General features: G+C 32.3%; 1 protein-coding gene and 1 long non-coding RNA gene across 10 annotated transcripts in view; one reads left to right on the top strand and one right to left on the bottom strand.

Annotated features, from left to right (window-relative positions):
• The window catches only part of crp (transcription factor cropped), a 150,616-nt gene that overhangs the window by 29,321 nt on the left and 99,548 nt on the right, over nucleotides 1-21,747 (bottom strand). The gene's annotated exons all lie outside the window — the stretch shown is intronic.
• Nucleotides 928-1,636, top strand: LOC141457031 (uncharacterized). Its single transcript, XR_012460170.1, has 2 exons — nucleotides 928-1,316; nucleotides 1,427-1,636. It is a non-coding gene; the product is annotated as an uncharacterized lncRNA (long non-coding RNA).

Genomic DNA, 21,747 nt, shown 5'->3' with positions numbered 1-21,747 from the left:
TTAGGCATGCAAGTTAAGGTATATAAAACAAAACAAAATGAAGACTTGTTATAAAATAATTTTTCTCTCACTTCTACCTGTAGGTAGACCATTTCATTCTGTCTCACTTGGCGTGTGACTAGCACAGAATGACCTTGGCCCTCTCGCCCCACTACGCAAACCATGTGCACCAACGTTCTGCACTAAAGTCAATCCTGCGCGCCGACGCCGTGTCCCCACCTTTATAGAAGATACTACTTCGCGCGCTAAATTTCTTTACTACAACGCACTTAAACAAATCCCTCAACATAACTGGTGGACAACATTCCTAATTCAAACTACAGTAATTAAACAATTTACAACTTACAAAATAAATAACATGCATTTTTATTAACTGAAATTTTAGTTCTTATAAAAAATTGATTGCTCAAAATTATTAACTATTCATAAAAAAAAAACATCCATTTAAATATAACAAAAAGTAAACCATAAGAACTACGTACGAGTTAAAACAAACATTTATCTTTAAAATAAAATTTTATAAAAAAGTTATTCATTCGTTAATAAAATTTCTGCAATAATAGTATTATTACTTGCAACTGCTTACTTGTAAATGCTCAGTTAAACGCTAGGTCAAAAATAGTAAGTCTTAGCAAAGCAGAAGCACTACTCAGTCTGCAGAATAGGATAGTTCAGTTTTTATTTTAATATTTTTAAAAAGACTATCGATTTTCTTTGGACTTGGTATACTACGGTCATCTGCGTTCCAATTATAAACAAGATAATTAAAAAATAAATAAGTTTATTGATTTTTTCCCATTACTCTCCTTTTAGGCTAGACAATATAAAAATACATAATCCTATAACTACATCAGTTTACTTGATGCACAAATGTAGTTTTAAAACTTTAATTTGAAATACTTTTCTTTTGATAGTATTGATTGAGGAATGAAAATCGTGTTGAATTAGTAAAATATATATATCGCAGAAAACTATAAATTTCCACATCAAAATTTTGACCAAAACCTTGAAAGGTATCATCCCATAGTACAGACTATGAGTAGACAATATAGTGGCCAACAAACAGTGCACTCTTGTAGTGAAGGAACTAACTAAGAGCAGTCTACACCAAGCATAACCAAACGACAGGCACCGTCTGGTATATAACATGGCTGGAATCTTCACTATACTTTCCACCATTAATCTCTTATGTTTTAGAATAAATAAACAGATTTGTTTTACACTAATTAAAATTTTAGAGGTTGGAATAAATTATTACTGTATTTCTTTTATTAGTTCATATAGTGATTTTGTAGTATTATAAAAAGATATTCTAGGTAAGTGTGATTTTATATTTTTTTTGTTTCCAAATATTTTTATATATTTTACTTTCACATAATAATACAGACAATCAAATAAAGATGAAGTTTTTTTCAAAATTGTATAGTGTTGTATTGACGTAGTGACGTAACAACTACGTCAAGACTGACCACGCCCAACTCAAACCTCATCCCACCCTTTTCAAAACTTACATATTTCTGTTGGTACACCAGGACAGGATCGCTCTAAACGTGAAATTATTTCAAGTTTTAATTGGATAATGAAAATACAGAAGCAATTGTTTGTGTTAATGTAAATAATAAATGTGATGATTTTATTTTGTGTTATATTTAAAATAAGATATTTCCATTTGCTGTGCACTCATTACAGTAATTTCTTCACACGTCATCTGCGTTCCGATTATAAACAAGATAATTAAAAAATAAATAAGTTTATTGATTTTTTCCCATTACTCTCCTTTTAGGCTAGACAATATAAAAATACATAATCCTATAAAAAGAAATGTGCTATATAATTTTCTTCGCCAGCTTTGGAAATTAGTTACTATTTATAGATTAAAACAAGAGAGTAGAATAGAGTGGGGATAGTTAAGAATATTTAGTTCCAGTAGGGAAAGGTGGCTGCGCTGCTATAGTGGAATGCAGTTAATTGCAGCTGCATGCCGTGGGGGCCGCCCGTAGAGGGGGGCGTGAGAGTTGGTTCTCCCCATAACGAATCTGGAGGAGAGGGAAACATTTGTTAGGACAAGAGAAAAGAGTGTAAAATTAAACACATTATGTATAGAAATATTTCAGTAGAAGCAAAACTTTAACTACACTGCCATAGTGTGTATATATGTATATATATGCGCGCCCAACTTTTACAACACAGCTGACCCCTGACGTCATATAATTACTAACTATAAATAACATAACCCATTAAAAATTTTGTAACTCATTCAAAACTGGATAAATATTAAGATTATTTAAACAAACAAACGGCCTCTTTTATAAAAGGAACGATTAACTTGTGAACATTTCATTCAAATATAAAGAATTACGAGGGTCGTTTGAAAAGTCCGTGCAAAAATAAAAACTACTTAATTTTTTGGGGTAAACCTTTTTTATTTTTCAACATAGTCTCCTTTTAGGCTTATACACTTCGTCCAACGCTGCTCTAGTTTGTTGATCCCTTCCGAATAATAGGATTTGTCCAAGTCTGAAAAATAGCCATTCGTTTCTGCAATCACCTCCTCGTTTCAATAAAATCTTTTTCCCGCCAGCCATTTCTTCATATTGGGGAACAAATAGTAGTCCGAGGGAGCCAAGTCTGGAGAATAGGGGGGATGTGAAACGAGTTGGAACCCTATTTCCATTAATTTTGCGACCACAACTGCTGAGGTGTGAGCTGGTGCGTTGTCGTGATGGAAAAGCGACTTTTTTGTGGGCCAATCGTGGGCGTTTTTCTTGCAGCTCGGTTTTCAAACGGTCCAATAACGATGAATAATATGCACCTGTAATAGTTTTACCCTTTTCCAGATAGTCGATGAGGATTATTCCTTGCGAATCCCAAAAGACAGTCGCCATAATCTTTCCGGCCGAAGGAACGGTCTTCGCCTTTTTTGGCGCAGATACCCCCTAACACATTGTTTAGATTGTTCTTTGGTCTCAGGAGTGTAGTGATGTATCCATGTTTCATCCACAGTGACGAAACGACGCTTAAAGTCCTGCGGTTTCTTCTGGAACAGCTGCAAACCGTCCTTGCAACACTTCACACGATTTCGTTTTTGGTCAAGCGTGAGCAATCGCGGCACCCATCTTGCGGATAGCTTTGCCATGTCCAAATGTTGATGCAAAATATTATGTACCCGTTCATTCGAGATGCCCACAGCACTAGCAATCTCACGCACCTTCACTCTTCTGTCATCCATCACCATATCATGGATTTTATCAATGATTTCTGGAGTAGTAACCTCCAGAACGTTCAGCATCACTTGTGCCCATATGGCCACTCCGAAAATTTTGAAACCACTTATAAACTGTTCTAATCGAAGGTGCAGAGTCACCATAATGTTTATCAAGCTTCTCTTTAGTCTCCTGAGGCGTTTTGCCTTTCATAAAGTAGTGTTTAATCAACACACGAAATTCTTTTTCGTCCATTTTTTGAAAATCACTCGACTTCCTCGATTCAAACGAATGCCAAACACAAAGAAATAGACCGTTCTGGCTGAAACTTGGTGTGTGTTCTTCCAAGAGATGCTACTAACTAAACATAACCTCGATACGCGCCAGTGGTGCTATCTCTCTGACTTTGCACGGACTTATCAAACGACCCTCGTATTACTCTAAAAAGTTAGCTCTGGCTTCAATATTTTAACAAGATTTTTTTTTGCGATAGTTGCCACAATGGCAACACCTGAATAACTTATAAAATGAACATTTTTATGATTTATAGAACCTATAAAAACTGAAATAAATTTCACGCAAAACGGCCAAGGGGGAAAAAAGTAGTTTTTGAATTAAACTCTTCTCAAAAACAAAGGAACTCCCGAGGAAGGAGGAAAAACAATTAAATAATGAACCGGAAACGAAAAATTCAAAAAATATTGGTATGATTTGATTGGAAACAAATATAAAAACGAAAAAACAAAACCAAAATTTCGTTAATAGAACGTCCTTGTTGGACTGATTTTCGCATTATTACAGGGTATGGTAAAATCAAAAGGAATATATCAAATTTGAACTATCTGCGATTTTCCAATTTGGGAGTTTATGAGGTTCTGGACAAAAAAGATCAAAACTTGTGAAATTCTAAAGATGAAAAAAAATCTGCGAGACTTCTTTTGTTATTAAAATTATAATTGTAAGTATAAAAAAAAAAATAATACTCATCAGGTTATTATTAAATGTAGAAGGAAATGACGTCACATGCTATTTTTGGTATTAATTTCCTGAAGGAAATACAAATGACACTTAACAGAAAAAAAAAGTAGCTACGTAGTAGAAAAAGTTAACGAAGCGAACAACTAACGAACATAACCAGTGAGTAAAATGACTCACACGATAGAAGTCCACACTAAAGTAAGACAATAAAGACCTTGGCGTAGTATTCTGGGTTGTGGGATGGGTAATCGCGGTGGAGAGGGGTGCGCGGGTGGCCTGTTTACCAATGTAATAATCTCTTGTTTACAACTATCAGCTGGTGTAACCTCTCTGCTACGGCATTGTGGAGTAACAGTGTTTCACGTGATCATAATATATCTTCCATATATATATATTTTTTTTTTTATTTGAACATGTCGACACTAACTCAAACCTATAATTATAAATCAGACAGCGTATAATTTATTCCACTTAAAAAAAAAAAAAATCATTTTTCCACCACCCGCATTCTGTAATTTAATTTACCTACAATGTTGTAGTGGTAGCATTGATTTGAAATTGAATTTTTATCGATTCTATTAACTATAGAGGTGCCAGTCAGGAATATTGGGTGATAGAAAATACTTTTTCTTCTGGATGAGAGGTCAACAATATATTTTTTCTGCAACCATTAGGGTTATTAAATAAAAAAATAAAATAAACAGGAATCACTAGAATCCATTTTAAATTTCTATAAGGTAACACTATAACCTTTTTAACTGTTATAATTAAAAATATCTAATTATTTATTAAAATATTATTTTTATTTCTATATTCCTTTCAATTTTTATTTTATTTTTTTAATATTCGTTTTTTAATTATTTAGATAAAATAAATTTAAATAAGCTTATTAAAGTTTTACAGAAAATATTTAATAACAAAACTTCTTATATCAAGGAAGCACAATAAAGTTTTTCCACTCACTAGAGAGGAAAGTGATACTAATGGGAATTTTTCCCCACTAGTGAGGTAAAGTTGGGCATTACACAGCTGATTTTAATTGAGTAATGAGAACATTCCTACATGGTTGCATAAAAATAACTATTTCTTCTGGATGAGAGGTCATTTTGTTTGTGAGTTAAGAAGCAGTTACTCAAGGAATATAAATAATATAAGACAAATTTTTTACTTTTTATTAAATTTGAAATGCATTTGGTCTAAACTAGGGCCGAAAAAACCGGATATAAATTAGTTTTAGGAAATAAATCGAAGCTTTTTTTTTTTAGTATGGGCCACCATAAAGTTGCAACTATCACATTGTTCAACTGTGAGCTTTAGTATGCCATAACCTTAATCTCATAACCTTCCTTCAAAACAATTTTTCATCCAAAAAATATTTGATTTTAAAGTAAATTTGTTAATTGACAACAAAATAAAATTAGTACAACTGGTTAGAGAGACGACCGGAAGTGATGCTGGTAGCACATTACCGGAAGTGTTGGTTGTAAACAAAAGAACACTGTCTGGAAGGCCGGCAGGTTACTGGAAAAATGCTCCAGGTGTGCCAATGACCTCAACTATTGAAGTGCCTTAAATTTAAATGAATCAATAATAAGATGTCTACAACTTATCTTTTACGTAGAAATTCGTGTTAGGATTTCAAAAAAATCTAATTACCTAAATTACAGTGTAAGAAAAAACTGTAAATTGAATACTAAAATTTTGTTTCTCGCAATGATTACAGCAGATATATATGTATAAAACAAAAAATAAGATTTACTTTGCTCTAATAATAAAAAAAAAGAGACGTTTACACAGAAAGTGATGAATGTGGCCCATAGTGTTGGCGTCTGGTTGCCGGCTAACAAGGATGTTGCTATTACTTACGTAAGAGAGCGGTGGTATGCCTGGTGGCCGCCATGTTGGCAATGTGTTGAAGTAGTGGGGTACATGACCTAGCCCTGTTCCAACACACAGCTGCAACAGCTGATACGCCATAACACCGGCTCCAAATTTAGCCCTACTCTTGCTATATAACTGGCCGTAATGTCTACCGTCTACAACTGCTTTTTGTTCTTTTTTATTGTGTCTACTTTCCATCTCACGTGGCAAATAAAATGTTATCTTTACTCCAAATAAAAAATAAAAATTTGACACGATTGCAATAGTTCCAAGTATTACAGGCAAGAGCAAGAAAATGAAAGCTCTTAAGAATATAACAATCTCTTAACCTTCATTGGATTTTCTTTTCTAAATTTATACCAATAATACTAGATTTGATGCACTTTGTGTACGACGAAATAGTTATTTATTTAACAAGTGTGGAAAGTACTTTACACTCGAGTTAAATATTATATTTTTTCTGCAACCATTAGGGTTAATAACTAAAAAAAAATAAACAGGAATCACTAGAATCCATTTTAAATTTCTATAAGGTAACACTATAACCTTTTTAACTGTTATAATTAAAAATATCTAATTATTTATTAAAATATTATTTTTATTTCTATATTCCTTTCAATTTTTATTTTATTTTTTAATATTCGTTTTTTAATTATTTAGTTACGTTAAATAAGCTTATTAAAGATTTACAGAAAATATTTAATAACAAAACTTCTTATATCAAGGAAGCACAATAAAGTTTTTTCACTCACTAGTGAGGAAAGTGGCACTAATGAGAATTTTTCCCCACTGGTGAGGTAAAGTTGGGCATTACATAGCTTATTTTAATTGAGTAATGAGAACATTCCTACATGGTTGCAGAAAAAAGTGTTTTTTTTTTTTTTTAATAGTTGCCACTTGAAGCGGAAGTGGATTGGAGAACTACATTGTAATGTATAACCCACGATTACCAACTTACCTCAATCATTTTATCTTTAATTTAAATGGCAGTTGCATTAATCATTTAATGGACAAGTCTTATGAAATACACATCTGGTTTCACAAATTTAGGAAGTCTCAAAAGTTATTATAGTATTTTTTTTTTTTTTTTATTCCTTTTAAGGCATGTCAAACATTTGGAGGTTATTGGTGCTCGAGGCCTTTTATGCAGATCACCGGACAGTGAACTTTAAGAAGCTCCTACTTAGGAAGAAAAAATCTAAGGGCCAGCAGATTCTGCACACAGGGATTTAGTGTGCTAAACACTGATCTAAATCCCTTTCCTATAAGCAATTTTTAATCGCGCGAATAATCAAATACTGCAAAAAATAAATAAATAAAATAAAATTAGTAATCTTACTAAAATAAAACTATTATTATTTTTTTATGATAAAATAGAATGTAAAGTAAAAATATATACAAGAATCAGTTAGTGTATTGTGAGGGAATATTGCAGCTGTTGTGTGTCGGTGCAGGTCAGTAGGTTTCTGAGAGAGCAAAAACTATACAGCCTTGCAGCAAGGCCGAATCCGGCCAACTAAACCACTCCTGGGTCGCCCTGAGTGTACCGCATGTTAAACTTGCCAACAACACAAACAGCCTTCTGAATTAATTATTTAAAACTACACATATATTGTAGACACAATACACTTTTATCAGCATATATAATCATAATGTCAAGGACCTTTGAAAGTTTTGCTGCTAATGTAATGCATTGTAAACAATAAAATGGGAGATAAGAGAATTTAAATTTTGTTTATTTTGTTGCAATTTGAAAATTAAATATAATTTTATAAGTGTAAATATAAAACTTGTTTATAATTTTTCTTGGTATTATTTATATCCTTTCGCACATTTTATCTGTTTAATTTTATTAACTTCTTAATAACTTGTCTTTACGGCCAAATGATTTTAAAGTCAAAATAAGGTCAAATCATTTCAACTTTAACAAATAAGATTTGAAAATCTAACTTCTCTGTGACCTAGCTCTTAACACATTTCATTCTAAATAATCTAAAAACGCTGCTGCGACCCGCCTTTTTGAACTTCTTATCCCCTAAATAAACTAACCCTTCTTCCTGGAATCAGAAGCGTCCATGTTTCTCGCACATGTTAACTAACGGTATTCATCAAATTTATCACATTTAATCTAATTGACTTGTTGCAAACAGATCGTTGTAAATTAATTAAAATATTTTAAAGAAATTATTCTATTATCTCTTTCTTGCTTCTCTTATTTGTTCTACCAATGTGGGTAAAATTTTCGAAATAGTCTTGTGACTCTATTTACAGAGTTATAATACTAAGTTAAAAGACTTTTTTCTGCAACCATGTAGGGAAGTTCTCATTACTCAATTAAAATCAGCTGTGTAATGCCCAACTTCCCACACTAGTGGGGGGAAATTCCCATTAGTGTCACTTTCCTCACTAGTGTGTGGAAAAACTTTATTGTGCTTCCTTGATATAAGAAGTTTTGTTATTAACATAAATATTTTCTGTAAAACTTTAATAAGCATATTTAACGTAACTAAATAATTAAAAAACGAATATTAAAAAATAAAATAAAAATTGAAAGGAATATAGAAATAAAAATAATACTTTAATAAATAATTAGATATTTTTAATTATAACAGTTAAAAAGGTTATAGTGTTACCTTATAGAAATTTAAAATGGATTCTAGTGATTCCTGTTTAGAAAACACTCCTCCATCAATAAAAGAAACAGCAGAAAATGTAATAAGTAATGTAAATAATTGTAATATAACAATAAATGTTTATAATAAATAAATTACTTTTTGTAGACTGTAAAAATGAAATTTTTAATTTTTTTAGTTAATAAATGGTTGCAGAAAAAATATAATATTTAACTCTAGTGTAAAGTATTTTCCTCACACTCGGCAATTTGCACTTGCACTCGCCTCGCTTCGCTCGCTCGTGCGTGCAAACCCTGCCTCGCGTGAGGAAAAGTACTACTTTCCACACTTGTTAAATAAATAACTATTTACTGCCTTTTCTATTGTTTTTAGTGAATTTTTAGGAAACTTCTAAAGATTTATTTCCTTAATTTGGTCACTACAACATTTAAATACAAGACATTACCAGGACTAGACTGATTGTCAATGGGTTTTACCGTTGTCGGGGGGTCTCACTTAGGTTTTACAGGAAACTGTGTAAGGGGCCGTACTTAAATTACGTAACGAACGCAAGGGGGGAGGGGTAAGGCTCGATTGTTACCATTCGTTATGGTTCGGGGGAGGGTTTTTTTTAATGCTTGTACGTAATTTTTCCAATTGAATCTATAATTTTTTGGTCATTAATGGAAAAATACTAACGATATTTTTCGCGCCAAATTCTACTATAGCCAACCTTCATACTAAGTGATAATGTAATTAAATAAGTAATAAATAAAAAATATATGTTTGATTTTAATTAAATACTATGCAATGACGATATTCCATAACAAAAAATTACGTACATTTGGCTAGGGGGGGAGGGGAGGTTGACATTTTGTTACGATCTGTTACATCGGGGGGGGGAGGGATTAAAAAGCTCTTTAAATTGCGTTACGTAATTTAAGTACGGCCCCTAAGTAAATCTAACCAAAATTATTTGCGAATAAGTTACAAATTTGACTGATTATTTAAAGACTATTTAGCTGTCATTCCTATTCAAGATTTTTAAAGCTGATTTGTGTACGTTTTGTCGATTAATCAACCCGTATACTTCAACTTTTTTTAGCTGAAACTATTTTTTAAGGAGAAAAAAAGGTGTAAAGCAAGTAAATAGATAATTAATCATCTAATCGAATTAGCAAAATATGATTTCCAGAATTTCAGAGCAACTCAAATTCCCAATATAATTTAAAAATAAATAAATAAATCTGTTTTTACAGATACACACACATATACGTATAAAAACAAATTAAATCATTCCAGAACCAGATGGTGACATAGTTGCCGTTGGTCAACAACGGGCCGCCCGGTCTGACTCACTACCATATATGGCAGTCAGTATTCTGGAGAATGTTTGAAAAATTGGACGTGAAACTGTAGAGTAACGGTAATATTCAATCTACTTATTCTGGTTAATTTCTTTTTGGATATAAATTTTTAGATTTATTTAGAACTACTAAAAGATGGCTTTATGCCGGAATTTAGTTTTAACCTCTGACACATAGATTTAAAGTTTTTTTAACAAGTGATTGTTATTCTAGGGAACGGATTCGTATGTATTTACATATTTTTTTCTAGGCAATTTACAGACGTTTTTCAACTAGAAGTATTCATACTGACACTCTTTAAGCCGTTTGAGCCTACTTTTATTTCACATATTTGGATGTTATCGCATATTTATACATATTTGATTAAAATAAATAAATATTTCTACATATTTAATCAAAATATGTACATATTTTTCATTTTGGGCATATTTTCATAATTGGGAGGTGGTTGACAGGAACTGTGAACCACAGACTGTGAATCACAGTGGTTAAAAAAGTGTTTTTAAAAGCACCAAGTCGCATTAAAATGCTAAAAGATCTCTATCCAGACTTGTGCCTTCCACCAGAACCAATATTGACAAGATGGGGTACTTGGCTGGAAGCAGCTCAGTATTACTATGAAAACTACAATAAAATCAAGAATGTCCTTTCACATCTCGAAGACGAAGCAGTAGCGATAAATACAGCCAAGTCTTTATTCGAGAAACCTAATTTAAGGAACGACCTTGCATTCATTTCTGACAATTGCGTATTTCTTGCACAAGCCATTACCCAACTTGAGTCCCAAAATGTTCGACTGACAGAAAACGTGTCCAACGTTAAAAAAGTCATCGAAAAGGTGGAAGGAATACCTGGGAGTAAGGGAGAACTGATCAGATCAAAACTGGTAGAAGTACTGAGCAAGAACAAAGGGTGGGAGACCATCTGCCAGATTTCTGATATTATCAGTGGAACAGAAGTCACCTCAGAACATCGTGTACCCTTTACAACCAACGAGATAACTTCTTTCAGCAAGGCACCTATAACATCTGTAGATGTTGAACGATCTTTTAGTCGTTACAAGTCCATCTTACGCCCAGATCGTCGTCACTTTACGTTCCAACATTTGAAATTTCATGTGGTTGCAAACAATTTCGAAGAGTGAAGTTTTCAAAATTGAAAATTCAACACATCTTTTTATAAATAGTAAAAATGTTCTTTGTTGTATAAATCATTATAACTTTTAAAAACAAATTATTTTGTTCCTAATAAATTATTATAAATTGTAAAAATATTCTTTTCTTGTATAAATAATTATAACTTGCCCCCCCCAAAAAAAATCCATTTTCATAAAAAAAAAAAAATGTCCATTTTACTTAAATATTCCAGAAAATATTTTAAGAAAATCACATATTTTCCACATAATTGACGAAAATAAATGCATATTTTAGTTAAATATTTGGCATTTTTAAATACATAAAAATCCGTTCCTTAGTTATTACAATTTAAAGGGTCTCTTATACTAATTATCATTCTCTCAAATACCAATGAATAAAAATATTAAAAAAATTCTTTCAGATTGTTACAATGATTATTATTTCTCTAAATTCGGTGACCTTAACAACATGAAAAAACGCTAGAAACTGAACAATGCGCCTAAAAATGCAACTTTAAAGAAGGGTTTTTATCACATCTCTTTCTCTAACGAATTATCTTGAATAAAAAAATAGTTTTGAATAAAAAGCTGTACCATAACATGATGAACAAATACCAAAATAAAAAGAGATCCAGTAGTAGGCGTACTGGATTAATAAGTTCCTGAGTTCCCTATTCAGGAGTTTTCTCTCCTTTCTAGGAGCTACATAAAGGTCAATTGTCCAATGATAAGACATCTAAAACTAGAAAACACTGACCGGCCAGGTGCTCTGAAAAAAAGAGGATACGGTCGAAAATGACCTCAAATGTAGATGAGTCTTTGAAAAAAATAAATCGAATATTTAAAGGGTGTTCATTTTAAGGCGGCTCAAATGCATTTCATGCTTGAACAGTTAATCTGAGCAAAAAATGGTAGAGGAAAAATTTGTTGCCCATCAACTCTAGTTTCAGAATATGTGACTTGATTTTAGATTCCTGCCCGCATACGCGGCTGACGCGCGACCAAAAGTGAGGGTTCGCAGTTGACCCCCATTTTCATATACACAGTTTTAAAGAGTATAAAAAGTTATTAAAGAAACCGGAAACCGCAATTCGATATCTTCAAAATTAAAGGTGCTAGGCTATTTAAAAATCTGGTATTTATTAATCATATTTCAATTTTTTAACTTGTTATCAAAGAGAAAGAAGAGCACGCGATAGGTCATTTTTATGTATTTTTTCATCCCCTTTCTACTAAAAATATTGCCAAGGCAGTAAAGCTAGTATTTTTCTTAATATCGGGGAAATAAGTCGTTTTCCGAGTGATTTTTCTAAGAAAAATCAAGAGCTATAGCGATCAATATCTTTCATGTGAAGGATCAAACTTATTTTTTAATTTATCAAATAATGCACTTTACTCAACTTGTGAAGTACTATTGTGCCTTCAAAGGTGCCTCCTCTGGTTCGCAAGCCAGGTCAGCCAGGAGGTTATCAACTGCTATCTGTATCTGAGGAGGCACCTTTGAAGGCACAGTACAAGCTTCACAAGTTGAGTAAAGTGCATTATTTGATAAATTAAGGAATAAGTTTGATCCTTTACATGAAAGATATTGATCACTTAAATATGTGGCAGCAGGTTTCCAATTTTTTTGGTAATTAAACGCAACTCTCCCAACATTACCAAATAATTTATTAAACCTTCTTGTTTGTAACAGTTGAAAAATTAATTTTTAGCCATTTTGTGTATGCTTGAGAACATCTAAAGCTCCTAACATTTGATTTTTCTTAGAACTATCACTCGGAAAACGACTTATTTCCTGATATTAAGAAAAATACTAGCTTTACTGGCTTGGCAATATTTTCAGTAGAAAGGGGATGAAAAAATACATAAAAATGACCTATCGCGTGCTCTTCTTTCTCTTTGATAACAAGTTAAAAAATTGAAATATGATTAATAAGAACCAGATTTTGAAATACCCTAGCACCTTTAATTTTAAAGATATCGAACTGCAGTTTCCGGTTTCTTTCATAACTTTTTATACTCTTTAAAAGTGTGTACATGAAAATGGGTGTCAACTGCGAACCCTCACTTTTGGTCGCGTGTCAGCCGCGTATGCGGGCTGAAATCTATAATCAAGTCACATATTCTGAAACTAGAGGTGACAGGCAACAAATTTTTCCTCTACCATTTTTCGCTCAGATCAACCGTTTAAGCATGAAATGCATTTGAGCCGTCTTAAAATGAACACCCTGTATATACATTATTTGATTTTTTTTTTTTTTTGGCGCATCAACAGCTGAGGTTATTATCGCCCGGAGCTTTTTCCAGTGCACTGCCGGCCTGCGGACAGTGTTCTCTAGTTACTGCCAACACTGTCCATCACCGGACAGTGAGCTGTAAGAAGCTCCTAGGAAGAGAAAATCTAAGGGTCAGCTGCTGGATTCGAACCCGGGACCTCCGCGTGGGAGTCCAGTATGCTAACCCCATAGCTAATCCCTTCCCTATATTTTTAATGTTATTATTATTATTATTCCTATTTTCATTTTTGTATGAGGTTATTTTTATTTTGTATTTTTTTCTCTCACTCTTTTAACTGTTATTTCTATTTCATTTATTCCTCATTTAATTTAGTTATTTAATTATCTACAACATTTGGATTATTTCAAGTATTATTGTATATATTTGTATGATTATGTTTTTATTTATTTTTTATAATTTGGATAGATTTCTTTCTTTTCTGTTTATATTTTTATTTCTTTTCACTCTCATTACCAACCTCCGGCAGGCGGTTCCACCAAGCCATAAAGTGTGTGGAATTTCTTTACTTTTGCTTATATTATTTTATTAATAAATCATTATTTTTGTTGATCTTTTTTAATTTTAAAAATTAGCTCAGTTATTCGTTAATTAAAGAATTTTAATTCACCACATTTTCAAAATCTGAGTTAAGTGGTGTTTCACTGTAATTATGTCCCCCAAAAAAAGAGTTGAAACAAAAACATTTTTTTTTTGTATACATAATTTATAAATATTTTGTCATTAAAAATAAATATCTAGGCAACCAATTAATGCGTCGGAATGCGGGCGTTGGTTGTTTACTGACGCACAAAGTAATTGCAATATTTGACTCCCTCTTCCTTCCCTCACCACTTTTTTTAAAGAACTGTGTGCACACTTAAGTTTCTACATTGCAGAAGAGAAAGGTGCATTAAGACAATGGGGGGAGATTGCCAAGCCAATGGTTGGACTTGGCGGTCTGGTATAAAGGCCGACATTCCATTACCACCTGTTCCATCATACAGGATTTTAAGTCTATAAAATTCTGACAAGAAAAAAAAAATGAAGAATTATGTATTATGCAAATTAGATACCTTTTTTTCTCTTTAAACTTTCTACATCCTGGTCTTAAAAAACCAGAACGTCTACGTTGGAACTAATTTTTTTGAAGCAAGTAAAAAACATACATCATATTTCCCCTAGGCGAACAACTGGTAGGTAGAAAAACTGTTATCCTGCTGACTATGAGCCTAACCTATTCAGTAAACAAACTCGGACAATACGCAGCATACCAACATTTACATACTAAAAACTATGAGCAGAGAAGTTGTAGCAATGTATCTTGGGTAGAAAGAAAAGTAAGGGTCATCTTTTCACCAGAATCCTTCCTTAAATCAAAAATTTTCACAAAGAAAAGTTTGAAAAATGAGTTATTAGGTCGCCTTTCACCTCCTTAGATTCCAGATTATCAAAACATTTTTCCAGTAATTTTGTATATATTTAAAGACTGCCTTGTTCCATGATAACTGCAAGGAATACGACTGTCTATTTCAGCAAAGGTGGGCAACAGCCAGATCTTTAACGATTGTTGAATGAGATCCGCTCCTAAAATGCGTAAATTTAAAAAAAAAAACATTCTCCTAACTTTACAAGTTAGTTGCGAGTAAGATAGAGGAGCTCTTTATTACTTATGTTAGCTAGAATTGTTACAAAAATTTCGCTAACCCCCTTATCCCCATATTTAAAAAATTATAATAATAATAAAGAATTCTCCCGTATAAATGTTTAAAATTATTAGTCATTAGCTAAATTATTAACTATTATTAGTTATTAACTTCTCACAAGTGTGGAAAGTTGATTTTTGACTCATCATATCCAGATTTCACCCACAATCGCGTAGCCGAGGACGAGAAAGTAAAAATATCCTTAAATATTATCCCTTAACTGCACAATATTAATTATTTAACTCTCTATAATTATTCCAATAATTTGGAAGCTACACTCTAAACATAAAACCGATGAAGTTAGGTATCTCTTCCCCTTTTACTAGGGAAACATAAGCAAGTTACCTGCAGACTCTCCAGGTTGTACAGCGTGTCTATATCCTGAGACACGACTTCCAATTGGAATGAGGTTATGATACTTATAACCTACATATAGATATAATATTTTCTCTTTTAAACCATCGCAAAAACTGACCTCAAATCTTGTCGATAGTTTTTTTCAGAGAGTTGCTCTCATGAACAAGAAATTAAGACTGAACATCACTGAAGGATAAGGGAAAAATAACAAACTAATTATCAAAATTTAGTTGCTCAGAACATCTGCATTTCAATTTTACTTTATTGAAACTAAAAATTTCCATCAACAGAGTAACTGTTTGATGAAGAAATGATTAGGTAACATGTCCATAAAATAATTAGTTCTTGGTTATGCAGGAAAACAATTAATACTACATAAACAGGAAAAAAAAAAGAGCAATTATCTGGGACAATTCACCGCAGTTAGTCAATCGAAATTATTTTACTCCGTACAAGTGTGGGCAGTTTTCACTCACCTGGGGGTCCAGGTTTTGCCCACTCGAGGCGTAGGCGAGCAAGATAACTGGACGAGGAAGTGTAAACACTACCCTCAAGGTATGGCAATCAATATTAAACCTTTCACTGCAATCGGTTCAATAATTTAGAAGAAAGGGATATTATTAGCTGGGTGGTTGGCATCCTGGATTCCCACGCGTAAAAAAAACCCGGGTTCGAATCTAGCAGCTAGCCTCCCCTTAGCTCTCTACCAAGGGAGCTTCTTACCTCGGCACTTCTAGTTTTTGTCTTAGTGTTTTGAGCAATCATCTGTCATTTCAAATTTCCATCTATGGAAAGATATAATAAAATTTCGAAAATAGCTTGGAGTAACGAAATAATGAAGTAGATTAATCTTTAGAAACTATAAACAAGAATAAGCCAAAATGTTATGGATTCAAAAAAATCCGAAATTAGTTTCCAAAAAACTGAAATAATACTCCCCCCGCTAGGAATTCAACTTCAAAAAAAAAAAATTAAAAAAAATGTAAACCTATTAAACGTAGAATGACGTCAAATATTTTGGCCTTGTGCCTATTTTCAGATGAAGGCAGATAAATTAAATAATGAAACTACAAACTGAACAAACTTTTAAGAATATAAATGATAAATTACAAAAAATAGAACTAAAAGTTAATGAATCCTTGAAAAATTATAAAACAAAATGGATAATTAAATTATTTAAACTGTTTTTTTTTTTGGAGTAACTAACTAATTTGATTACAATTCATAATAATTTCTTGGCAGACTTCTATAAAGTATAGATTGGTTTCACTAGCATTTTTGGAGAAGGGTTAAGGACTTGGGGGTGAAGTGTTTGGAAGGGGACAACATACTGGCCGGAAAATTGCCTATAGTCAAGGTTAAAAGAAAATTGTAGTAACTAGTTTTCAAATTTTTCCAAAAATTAAACTAGAAAATACTTTGTACTTTGTAAAGTGGCGATATTTTTGGATTGACGATATTTTTGGATTGACGATATTTTTGGATTGACGATATTTTTAAGGCCAAGTTATGGTTAAGTCTTTTGGTGGTTCACCAAAAATAAAATAAAATTAAATTTAAGCTTAAACTCAACATTGATTTTCATTTTTTTTGAGATGCTGTTATTGTTCACACACACGAGTGGGAATAAAATGTAGGAAAAAAAACAAAACAAAAACAACTCTATGTGAGCTCAAAATTTAATGTATTGTATTTTCTTTGAAGATTCTATTTCTAAAATCTGTCAAGATCACAATTCTGTATAAAAAAAAAAGCTCTACTGTGGCTGTGTCATGGACACGGCCGTGTGTTGTACGTGAATACGTTTACGTAACGGGTTATATTTTGAATATAAAATATTTGTATTTATGTATTTAGGATGAAATCAACGAAACAAATAATTACTGTGTTACAATATAAATTTATTAATTATAGGTCTGTGACACGAAAAGTACGACACAAATGGCATACAAGATACATCCGAGATTTCTGGTAAGCGTTAAATCAATATAGGCATTACCTAACGTTGTTGGAGAAGTTTCAATATTAGACAAATTGAACTCGCTGAGCATGAAGTCGGGCAATGGACGGTTTTGTGAGACATCAACATTAAAGTCTCCAACTATCATAATTAGTGTAGTAAGATCAGGCTCTTAATCGGGTATAATTTTAGAAAGGTTTTTGGAATATTTTAACAATGATCTTAACATAAAGAGTTTAATTTCTGCTAACGCTGTGCCCGGATGGATATATACACACCCGAGTACGAATTTGAAGATGCCATGGCCTTTTTCGTTTACTAGACAAACATCACCAGCTTTTGCGTCTTTCATTTCCAAATAAATTTCCGAAATGTCAATGTTTAACTCTATTACAATCAGTGAAGCTATTGATGTTGCGATATATGGCGACTCCACCGGCTTTGCGACTTTTACCATTCGATTGTTCTTGAGAAGCCTCTCTCCAACCGTATACGATCTCTGTATTTGGTTTTGGCTTTTCGACGCGTATAGGCCGACATTATATATTTTTGATAATATTTTTTTTATTCTAACACTTTATTATATTAACTGTCACTATTTTACACTAACGTTTTATACACAATCGATAGATTGTGACGACAGCTGACGATTAAAACTTAAACGAACATCGTAGCTTCTCCGAGTCAAAAGTTATACTAATTGCAAATCTCGATACGCAGCAACATTATCTCAAAATGGCGGCGCTTCTCCCACCACCGCGCGCGATGCGTCAGAGTCCTCGCTTATCGTAATGAATTCTTTGATCCTTTAGCTATCCAGTGGTCTAATTTAATTTTGGATGTAGACGATAGATACGAAACTATAATGCCAAACTGTATCCCCCGAATTTGTTATCATTAGATTTTTTGGATTGCCACCATATGATTCAAATTTAAAGACGTATTCACGTCAAAAGGAAGTGTACTCTTTTATAGTATAAAATTCTCATTATTATTAAGATCACTTTTTAATTAATTAATACTAAAGAATATTAAACAAAAACAATTAAACGCCCTCAAACATATACATAAATATTAATAGAACAAAGTTCAATGTACTAATTCTTAACAAAATGAAAGGAAAAGAGAAAAGATTTTCAATGTTGCCACTATGTTTTTATTAAAACAAACAAAGTTAGAAGAGAGGTATAAAGAAAGAAGGAAAAAGTAATTTACATAATAAGCAATCGGATTTGGGGTGATAAGGAAACAATTGTTAATAAAAACAAACAATGAACAATGTAAACCTAATCAACACTGAATAAACACTGAGAATGCACAAAATTTTCTTAGAAAAACAAAAAAAATCTTGTTATCTAAGTATAAACAAAAGGGTGGATTAGTGCGATGATATAGAATGCAGTGATGAACCTTTTAACTATATACCTAGGAAACAGTCAAAAGTTTCAACTTTATCAATTCTAAAGTTTAATTTATTTAGAAATAAGGCTCTCAGTGAAAAGCTAAAGTTTATAACACCATACATGTGTATTCTGAGCCCCACTTTAAATGTATGAATCTTTAATTCTACACGCAGAATGTAGGATTAACTATTTATTTAAGTGCTTCAAAGTTAAGAAGTTGAAATATTGTCATGTTTTAACGACAGTGTTGGCTATTTTGTTATGGCAAATATTTGGTACAACTGAGTTTCCTAAGTGATTACGAACTAGTGCAGTGATGGCGAACCTTTTGAGCTCAGTGTGTCAAAATTTTGAAAAATCGAAACATAATTTTCGTGGCGTGTGTCCACACATCACAAAAGTAAAGACTAAAAAAAAAGAGAAATATTTATAATTAAGTTAATTATTTATTTAATATACAGGGTGATCCATTTAAAACGCACCAATCGCAAATAACTTTTTAGAAAAGCGGAATTTCGAAAAAACCCATGAAGTAAACTATATGTTTTTTTTAGTCTAGTTTTCAGATTTTCCACCCCCGATGCTGTATCTTTATTTTTAGCGGAGTTACGGCCAAAAACCCAATTGAGGTTTCATAAGGACCACTGGTTTTGACAATGATTGTGAAAACTACATAAAAAATTGTGAAAAATGACGTTGTACTCGTTTCGATGCCGCCAATATTAGTCGAGATATTTAAGATCAAAGTTACTATTTTATCAACTCGTGAACGGTTTTCAATATTAATTTTCCACCAGAAATACACGTTTTGGGAGGTAATCTGACTGCAAAAAATGTTATTTGTGACGCAAAGAACAAAAATAATAATAATTAAAGATCTTAAAAATGTAGTGTAATGTAATGGTTGTGGGTGAATCAGGATAAATTTGTTTTATCATCAAATAAAAGCAACCAACACATCATGTTAATGTACCCAGTTTGCAAGACTTCTTGACCTATGATTACGGTAAGAATATCTTGCCAGATTTTGAAATGGCCTAGCATCTTTAATTTTGAAAATATCGAATTGCGGTTTCCGGTTTCTTTCATTACTTTTTATACTCTATAAAACTGTGTATATGAAAATGGGGGTCAACTGCGAACCCCCACTTTTGGTCGCGCGTCAGCCGCGATTCCGGGCAGGAATCTAAAATCAAGTCACATATTCTGAAACTAGAGGTGACAGGCAACAAATTTTTCCTCTACCATTTTTCGCTCAGAACAACCGTTTAAGCATGAAATGCATTTGAGCCGTCTTAAAATGAACACCCTGTACATATACAGTGTGTATACAGAGGAGTGGTCGAAACAACTTTGGCCCGATTCTCAATAGTGTCGCAAGATATTTGCATTTTTAACTTTTCCGTCGATATTCGCGTTTTTCACCATAAAAACGGCCGTAAACTTTTCTATCCTTTATCCTACAACAAATATGCTTATTCCATACGAAAGAGCATTTAATTTCCTATAAATCTGCTTGGTACAGAGCCTCAAAACGATTCTTAAACGATGAAATTTTTACTTGAATGTCTAAAAATTTCGTTCTCGATGATTTTTGTTAAAATTTTCAACTGCATTTTTTCAATGGTTAATGAATCAAGGAATCACATAATTTCAGAAAAAGTTGCGCATTTATTGAGCTTCAAGATCATATGGATTTTTTTGGTTTTTAATAAAACCATACCCCGAACAGAGGGGTGTAAATGCAGAAAACTGGGATTTTGCGAACTGACTTTTCATTTCTAATTTAATAGAAGAAAAATTTGTTGCCCGTCACCTTTAGTTTCAGAATATGTGACTTGATTTTAGATTCCTGCCAGCATACGCGGCTGACGCGCGACCAAGTGTGAGGGTTCGCAGTTGACCCCCATTTTCATATACACAGTTTTAAAGAGTATAAAAAGTTATGAAAGAAACCGGAAACCGCAATTCGATATCTTCAAAATTAAAGGTAGCTAGGCCATTTCAAAATCTGGTATTTATTAATCATATTTCAATTTTTTAACTTGTTATCAAAGAGAAAGAAGAGCACGCGATAGGTCATTTTTATGTATTTTTTCATCCCCTTTCTACTAAAAATATTGCCAAGGCAGTAAAGCTAGTATTTTTCTTTATATCGGGAAATAAGTCGTTTTCCGAGTGATATTTCTAAGAAAAATCAAATGTTAAGAGCTTTAGATGTTCTGAAGCATACACAAAATGGCTTAAAATTAATTTTACATCTGTTACAAACAATATAAACCCTTAAAATTTGTATTAATACTAATCATTCCCCGAGTCATCAAAATATACGTTTTAAAAAATAAACTAATTTAAACGTTTCAATTTGTCCTTTTTAACTTGAAAATAAAAACTCAAATAACAACATTTTAAAAGCGCCTCCTCAATATTATGGAAATACACTTAACTTCAATTGCTGGAACTGATCCAAAATACACATTACATTGTTGCACATTACATACTTAACAAAACACAAATATTTATTTAAAAAAAACAGTTGGTCATTTTCAACTCATTCTAAAGGTTTTTTGTTAACTTAAAGCAGTAAGTAAGAATTTAGCAAAATTTTAACCATGTTTGAATTAGAAAAAATGAGAAATTAGGATGAAAAAATATACAGAAGTTTTTAATTAAATTTTGGGTTCCAGATTTTTAGAGCTTCACTCCATCTAATTCATAGTTCAAGCTCCACATTTCATTTTATATAAAAAAGGACTTTAAAGCTAGGTTTCCAAAAAAAGAAGAAGCACATTACAGCTGAACCAGAAAATTACTAAAGTTGAGAATAAAACAATTGAACACTAGTAACAATTATTTCCGTTAGTGGGTAAA

The sequence above is a fragment of the Rhodnius prolixus genome, unplaced genomic scaffold, assembly GCF_049639745.1.
Source record: "Rhodnius prolixus isolate KJV_2025 unplaced genomic scaffold, Rpr scaffold_10, whole genome shotgun sequence".
In the NCBI taxonomy this organism is placed as follows: domain Eukaryota; kingdom Metazoa; phylum Arthropoda; class Insecta; order Hemiptera; family Reduviidae; genus Rhodnius; species Rhodnius prolixus.
The sequence above is the reverse complement of the archived record's forward strand: the minus strand, read 5'-3'. Positions and strand labels throughout refer to the sequence as shown.